The following is an 8299-nucleotide window of genomic DNA, read 5'->3' as shown; positions in this document are numbered from 1 at the left end:
AAAATGTAATAAGAGTTTCACTTTTATTGTAATTTTAACTTTTAAATCGATTAATTTGGTTGAGTGATGAATCCAAAATAATAATATTGATAAATAAGAAATAATATTGAGTGTTACTCCCACCGTCCCATTAAAGTTTGACACATTCTTTTCGGCACGGAGATTAAGAAAATGATAGTTAGTAGAGATTAAGTGTGTGATCCCTTACAATTTAATGTATTTTGTGAAACTTAATTAAATTGTTAATCTCAATCAACTTTACAACCACTTTTTTTTTACTTTTTATAGTTTTAATTTATTTTACTCATTAAATTAAAATCAATATTTACAATTTTATTTTGTTTACTCATTAAATTTATTTCGGTCACCAAATTCTTTTCGGCTATTTCCATTTTTTGGGTTGTTTCATTTTTTTTTAATTTGAGATGGGCGGTCGTCTTCAATAGCTAATTCTTCTCCTTCTCACTGCACAGCCGTCTTCTCATACACGGCGCCGACGACGATAAACCAGAACGAAAAGACCAGAACAAATAATAGCCAAATAATCCAAATAACCTCCGTCCCAAACACATTCTTTGATGCAAACCAAAATAGAAAACAAAAAGAAAAATGAAACTGTAACAAACAAAAAGATGATCCAAATAACCAAATTCAGCACAAATAATACGAAATTCACAATTTCACTAAAAATTTTAGAGAGAGAAATCTAGGGTTCTGAAATCGGAATTGGATCGAAAAATTTGTGTAGAGGAGAGTGTGATGTAAACAATTTCTCATGTAGAAGAAGATCTGAGAGATTTTCAAATAAACGAGCACCCCAAGTCGCGCCATAGATCCAAGATCCTCCTTCTATTCTTTCTTCAATTCTCGGCGACTGCATGGCCGGAAGACCGCCGCCGCCGAGCCCTAGATCCTCCATTCGCGGCCCCTACTCTCTTCTGATTTCCGGTGACATCAATCGATCTACGCCTTGCCGCCGTCAACCACACCACCTCAGATCTAGGCGCCGGCGGCCATGGGGGTGGCGAGAGGGAGATAGTTGAGACGAGGGACATGGAGGTTAGGGGTGGGGCGAGAGGGAGAGAGCAGAGGCCAGGGAGAGGGAAAGGGTCGGCGGTGGTCGCGGCGAAGACCACGACGATGGCGGCCGGAGGGGCGAGAGAAGGCGGCGGCGGCCATGGGGGTGGCACCCGCCGCAGAAGAAGAGAGAAGGGGATGGGGCGCTGGGGGAGGTGAGGTGGCTGTGTGCGTGTGTTAGTGTGTGTTTTGTGTGTGTGTTTTTAAATAAAGAGGATTTAGATTTAGTTAGAAAATTTTAATTAAATGAACTAATTGGAACTTAACTAAAATAAATATTTCCATTTTTAGAAAGTAATAGTGGGACAAACCAAAAAGAAAATGCGGCCAACTTTAATGGGATGGAGGGAGTATAATTTTTCTCAAATAAAATAAATATTGAGTTTTATAATTAAGTGAATTGTGTTAGTGGAATATGTGAAGATTTCACTTTTATTGTATTTTAAATTGATTAATTTAGTTGAGTGGGGAGTATAATAATAGCGATATTACTAAATAATGCTCCCTCCGTCCCCTTTATAACGTCTCAAAAACGTAGGGCACGTAAATTAAAAAAATATAGATAAAATAAATGAAGATAAAGTTAATTAATTTTTTAATTGAGATATTATAAATGAGACGTCCCAAAAAGAAAATTAAGACATTATAAACGGGACAGGGGGAATAAGTAATATTGATGATTATAATTAATAAGGTAAACTTACAAAAATATATATATAAAATGAGTATACTTTGTGGATGTATCAAAATTAAAAAATTAGTAGTACTTTTTTTAGTGGAAAGAGAAGTAATTATTATATTTAAGAAAAAATTATAAGTTTGGTACATCATCTCATCAACATAGTTTGTTATTAGAGGGCGCTTTTGAAATAACCATTTTGAAGAATGAAACATAATATTTGGCCACTAATTGAAAAAAATACAAAATTTAGCCATTTATTACGTGTTAAGACTGTTCTGCCCTTAATTAGGGCGAATCAGTTTCAGGTTTGTGCGCGGATTAGGCACATGCCGCACATATAGCACTATTAGTGCCATATGTGTCACCGAAAAAAAAAATCTAAGATATGACACTAATGACACTAATATGGCCTTAAGTATCATTCGTGCAACACTACATAGAGAGTATATGACACTAACATGACCATAAATATCATCCATGCAGCACACTAAATGGATAATCTAAACCCTAAATAGGGAATTTAAACCCTAAATGATAATCTAAACCTTAAATGGATAATTTAAACCCTACGGGGAAGTGTTCAAAATGATCATATAACTGTACTCATCTAAATAATATCAACACACGGGCATATGACACTAATGACACTAATATGGTCATAAGTACCTTTCATATGGCACTAATGACACTAATATGACCATAAGTACCATTCGTATGACACTGAGTATATGACACTAATAGTGTCATGTGTGCTTAACCCGAACGCAAAACCCGAATCCGATCCGAATCTGGTCCGCTCTTATAAGTTGTTGGAGTTTATAAGTTACTCCCTTCGTCCCTCAAATAACTTCTTATATTTCCTTCTTGGGTCGTCCCTCAAATAATTTTATATCTTTTTGGGACACTACCCCACCACTAATAATACCCCATATATTCTTATTTTTTATATTTTCACCATTTTCACTACTAATTACTCCCTCTGTCCCAATAATATCGTCCCAATTTTCTTTTTGAGCATCTCATTTATAATGTCTCAACCCAAGAAGAGAAATAATTTATTTATCTATTATCTCTATTTCTCTCTTCATTTACTTTATTTTTCTCCTACTTTTTCACTACCATCTTGGTGAAGGCGGTTCTTACCAACACTCTTCCTACACTATTGATTTTAACGAATCTAACCTACTTTCCCGATACTCGACGATGTGCCTACCTACTTATCCTAATTTACTCTAAGATTTATCACTTAGCCTAACATTTTTCTCTTCTCAATTTGAATTCCCTTTCTAACGGTCATATTTTCCTATTCTCTCGCCTATTATGACTGAACTAGTTATTTTAAAAAGACCTTGCCTTCATAACTCCATGTTCGAGCTATTTATATGCCACTTCCTACGATGGGTTTATCAGTCATTTTCACCCTTAGGTTTACGGGGGTATTTCAGTCCATTCATTCCTTGCGCCTCCTGATACCATGGGTAGAATAGTCCTTTCTACTTTAGGGCATCTTCTATGTTAGCCGACATTTTATTAGTTGAGGGTGGCGGTCCCTGCAAAAGGGGGGATCGCTTGCCATTCAGTTACAATCGTCTTGCAGGTGCACACTTTATCTTTCAGTACAAGGTACTATTTGGCCCTATTAGCTCAGTTCTGCCCCATAAGGTAGCTCTGTAATGATCCGTGGGTTTCCGTCTCTCCCTGTGTGACAGAGCTTCTCTTTCTGCGGCGATGATCACGTTGAAGTCTGCAGAGTCAGATCTGCGTCGGGGGTTCCCCCTTTGATATATTTATTTATGAGCAAATGGAATCTGAGAAGTTTGGAGCAGGGAGGAAATAAGGGGTATTCGGGATGTACTTATATTACTATTGAGAATCCCGAATACCATCTTCATCACATCTCTATCTCTCTTCTCATTTATTTTATCTCTCTATTTTACTTTATATACATTTTCTTAATTTGTGTGTTCCATTTTTTTGGGACGTTATTATTGGAACGGAAGGAGTATAACACTTTTTCACCACTTCTAATACACTCAATAACTTTGTCTTAAAACACGTGCCCCTCTCTTTTAGGAAGTTATTTGGGGGACGGATGAAGTATTTAAAATAAGTTTAGCCAAACACCCTCTTCCTCTGTCCACGAAAAATATGACACTTTTGTCATTTTTTTTGTCCACCGAAAGTATGATGTTTTTTTTTAAAAAAAAGCATGACTTCATATCTTTTCCTTATCTTTTATACTTTTTAATACCTCTTATTTACAAAAAAAAAATATCACCATAATTCAATCTCAAGCACTCATTTCATACAATATTATGATGAGTTCTTCTGTTCTATTACATAAAATAAGGGGTAACAGCCTGGAAATACATAGATTTTTCTCATTTTCTGGTTTATATCACAACCTTCTAATTTGATTTCCAAATACATATAATTGGTTCGTAATTTTTCCATGATTTATTATTCGCCCAAATCAAATTTGATTTGGCAGTCGGAACACCAACGTGGAAGCCGGAATGCCAACGTGACAATCAGAAACGTCAAATCACACACACACACACAGTCAAACCCTTAACAGACCCTTCCCCTAACCCCATCGAACGCCTCGCCGGCTTCTCCCGCCATAGTCGTCGGCTTCCCACGTGGCTGTTGGGATAGAGGTTTTTGGTGAATCAGCAGAAAATAGAGTCAAGAATTCGAAAGTGGATTCAAATTGGATTGCAAATGAAGGAAATTGCTGATGAGGGTAATCAGAAAATCGGAAATTGTAAACGAAATTCTAGAGTTAAACTGCGTTCTAGGGCCCTGTTCTAAAATTGCAAACGAAATTGCAAATTGGAAATTACAAATCGAATAATCGCAGGACTCATTTCTAGGGCTCTATTTCAGAAGGGCTTGTGTGCAAATCGAAGAATACGAAGCTCGGGATACCATTTGTGGGGGGAAGAAGACGAAGCTCTCCAGTGGCGCCATTGTCGGAATTATGATTGGATTTGTCCTCGGGCTACTTCTCTTATTGTTGTTACTGCTTGTCTAGTGTAGAAAGCACAACGGGAAGAAGGCTAGCTCGGTCGACATTGTAGCGTTCAAGAATCAAGAAAACGAGACCGTCGCCGCCAGTGGCTAGAGAAGACACGGCGACGTGGGGGGTTGGGGAAGGGGAGGGTGAGGAGTTTAGGATTTTATATTTTTTTAATTTATGTTTTATTCTTAATTATTCTTAATTAAATATAATTTTGATCACTAATTTATTAACAACAAAATTCTGCAACACACACATTGCAATTGTAGCATATATAACAATCGAGTATCGTATCCACAAGGACTGATAAACTAAAACACTCTAAGTAATCCTAATAAAACTCAAGCAATATTCAGGCAAACACAAAAATAAGGATGATAAAAACTAGACTAAAAAAAATCAAAAATAAATGATTGATCATAGGGATGTAATTTCGTTAATCAAATTCACACAATTAACCTATTAATCATAATTACCAATTTAATCCAGTTTTGATGAGAGATCGCACAAATAATCACACACTCTTGCTAGAGCAGTTTATGATCGTAGATTAGTAAATTCTCTATCTCCGCTAGGTCTCAAGAAAAATTTACTAACTCCTAAAACCACACAAGAATAGCTCTCTATGATCCATCTATCTCCGCTATGTCTTAAGGTTAAAATCATATCATATTCATACATTCCTGAATTCGCTAAATAGTTATCTCAGCTAGGTATCAAACCGAGTAGCTAAACATGCAAATTATTGGCCAAATAATCCACAAGAAATCAAGCACCTGGAATTATGAATCAAAAACTGGAAGACAAATCACATAAATTCAATCAACTATTTACAAAGACATCATGAAATAAATCAAGATATAATAAAGAAGAAAACAATAAAAATAAATAAAATTGATAAAACTCGAAAAGAATGACAGCTTGAATCTTGAAATCTTCAATCTTGCAGGAAAAGAAATCTAATCTATGAAAGCAATAAAGTTCTAAGTCTAAGAGAAAGAAAAATAAAATGCGGCCTCTCTAATAGGTCAATAATGAGACATATTTATAAGCACAGGGAAAAACCCAATCTGAAAACCCAAAATAAAAAGAAAAAATGCATAAAATAGAAAATCTCGGATGTGTGGCGGTCACCATGGCCATCGTTGCCTTCTTCACAAATTTCCTTCATTGTCCGACGACAATCCTGGCGGTTGTCGGACCCCTCGCCGTGTACGCCGTATTTTCGGCTACCATCGCGGTGGTCGCCGCCTGGAACATCGGCTCGTGTGCATTTATCCTTCTTCACCTAGCGGTCACCGGCTGGGTCGCTGGCGATTTCCTGACTCGCTCTGTTTTCTTATTTTTTGAGCTCTTCGAGCTCGTTTCCTCGATTCTTACACCCATAACACTTGAAACTCAATCCTTAGATCTTCATTGTCTATATTGAGCTTCCAAAACACTCAAACCTATACCAAAATAGTCAAAACTATACTCAAACGTAACATCACAAAAGAATGTAAAACTCTAACCAAATGATATTACAATCAGGCATAATCCTAACACTCTAAGCACTAAAATGTCACTAAAAATAATGCAAAATGAGTATTTATCGGAACTGTTTTTAATTTTTAATGAAACGACGTCGTTTCATTTAAGAAATTGACTCATCAGTCTTTATTTTGCCACGTGCCACATTAGTTTCGATTTTATCTGAAGCCCTCGCCGTGGAAAAATTGCGAATCAATTATAAATTGATGTATTTGAAAGTCAAATTAGAAGTTCGTGATATAAATCAGAAAAAAAAAATCTATATATTTTTTGGCTAGTAATTCTAAAAATTATAACCCATTTTATTAAAACATGTGTATCCATAAATAAATATTTTTGATGGACAAAATAAGTATATTATAATATACTATAATTTTTTTTAGGTACAATTACATCATCACCACTCCAAGCTCGGTCCACCACTAGAACTAATTGGAAGTAAAAAAAGTACAAAATAAAGAGTTTAATACTTAATTAAAATAATGCGTTTTTATTAAATTATTAGTCTCAAACATATCGTGGGAAGAAAAGTAATTCTTAAAACAATACGAAATATGGCCCACGATGATTATTATTATTATTATTATTATTATTGGCATAATCTGACATCCCCCCTTTGTGAAATTTGGCTTCAATATATATATTTTTAGAAAATTATTTTACCACTTTAGCGGAACCATACATCTGGAAATAAAATCTGATTAAATCAAAAGAATCGCGTGAATAGAAAAAAGTGGATAATGCTAGAAGGCCGGTGTGTTATTGTGTTAGGCAATCATTGGTCAATCCACAACTAATTATACATCCTTTTTTTATAGAAATATACTCTATCCTTCCATTAATTCAAGACCTAGGAGGCAAAACACGAGTTTTAAGAAAAAAATATACTTTTATTAATTGGGTGAAGAAAGGGATCCACAAAATGTATTGTTTATTGGTTGAGTGGAGAAAGGGACCCACAAAGTATATTGTTTATTAGTTGAGTGGAGAAAAAATGTATTGTTTATTGGGACCCACCAATTAAAATATGAATAAAAACTTACTAAAAATAGATAGGCCTTGAGTTGGTGGACGGACCAAAAAGGAAAGTAGGTCTTGAATTAGTGGACGGATGGAGTATTTGCCTTTTCTCTGTCGATGATCTAAAACTGATAATGTCTCCCAATTATAAATGTGATAATTAATCCGAGGCTTAAAGAGGCCAGATTGAGAGTGTCTACGAATACAGACAAATTAATCCTATTTATGTGAATTTGTATATATTTTTTTTATTTGGGGGAGTTGGGAAGGGGAAGCAGTGGAGTTTGAACCCGAGACTTTACTGTTTACACATAGGTGGTCGCACCGCTTGATATCCACTTGGGGACATTTATGTGAATTTGTATTGAATTTGGATTTCGTGATCTGAAAAATCATTGAAATCTTATTTCCTCGGTCATTCAAATATCAAAATTTTGATCATGAACATTAATGAAACGAGGCTACACACTCACACACACCTTCAGTAATTATTATCATTATTGTTGGCTCTAACATGAATATAAATATACATACATAATTAAGTGAAATTCAAGGGGTGGAATGGGAACTATATTAAGTTGAACTTGCTCTTTATACATAATCAATCTCGATTTGGAAATGGGTTAATTGCATATAAAATACTGAACTTTCATCCAATTTTGCTTTTGCACACAAACTTTGAATTGTGGCGTGGTAATTACTAAACTTTTGATTTTATCTAATTTTGCTACTAATCCAAATTTCGGCCAAATACCAAGCTAATACGGTGTGCCAATTTTGACGTGGCATATTTATTCTTGTGTGACAATTGGTTGGCAAAATAATATTTTTTATTTAATTTCTTAACAATATTAAAAGAACACAAAGTAAATAACTCAAATTGTCAATAATTTAATACATCAAATCAAATAATAGTATTTTTTCGTTGAATTAATTAATTGAATAAATTCAATAATAATAAGGGGATT

Source organism: Salvia miltiorrhiza, chromosome 3, assembly GCF_028751815.1.
Source record: "Salvia miltiorrhiza cultivar Shanhuang (shh) chromosome 3, IMPLAD_Smil_shh, whole genome shotgun sequence".
Classification (NCBI taxonomy): domain Eukaryota; kingdom Viridiplantae; phylum Streptophyta; class Magnoliopsida; order Lamiales; family Lamiaceae; genus Salvia; species Salvia miltiorrhiza.
The sequence above is the reverse complement of the archived record's forward strand: the minus strand, read 5'-3'. Positions refer to the sequence as shown.